The sequence below is a fragment of the Microtus ochrogaster genome, linkage group LG5 (assembly GCF_000317375.1).
Source record: "Microtus ochrogaster isolate Prairie Vole_2 linkage group LG5, MicOch1.0, whole genome shotgun sequence".
Lineage (NCBI taxonomy): Eukaryota > Metazoa > Chordata > Mammalia > Rodentia > Cricetidae > Microtus > Microtus ochrogaster.
Window position 1 is genome coordinate 41,378,459 of NC_022031.1, and position 311 is coordinate 41,378,769.

Genomic DNA, 311 nt, shown 5'->3' on the forward strand with positions numbered 1-311 from the left:
GGTGGATGGATGGATGGCGGATGGATGGATGCGTGTATAGGTGGATGGATGGATGGCGGATGGATGGATGCGTGTATAGGTGGATGGATGGATGGGTGGATGGAGGATGGATGGATGGATGGCGAATGGATGGATGCATGTATAGGTGGATGGATGGATGGATGGATGGATGGATGGATGGATGGATGGATGGATAAGCCCTACAAACTACACAGGATACACAGGATTGTGTTAACTGTTGGGAGAAATGATGGGCTGTTTCTTGGAATAGTGTCCAAATCCTAGGAGTGAGTATGTGTGTGTGCACATGT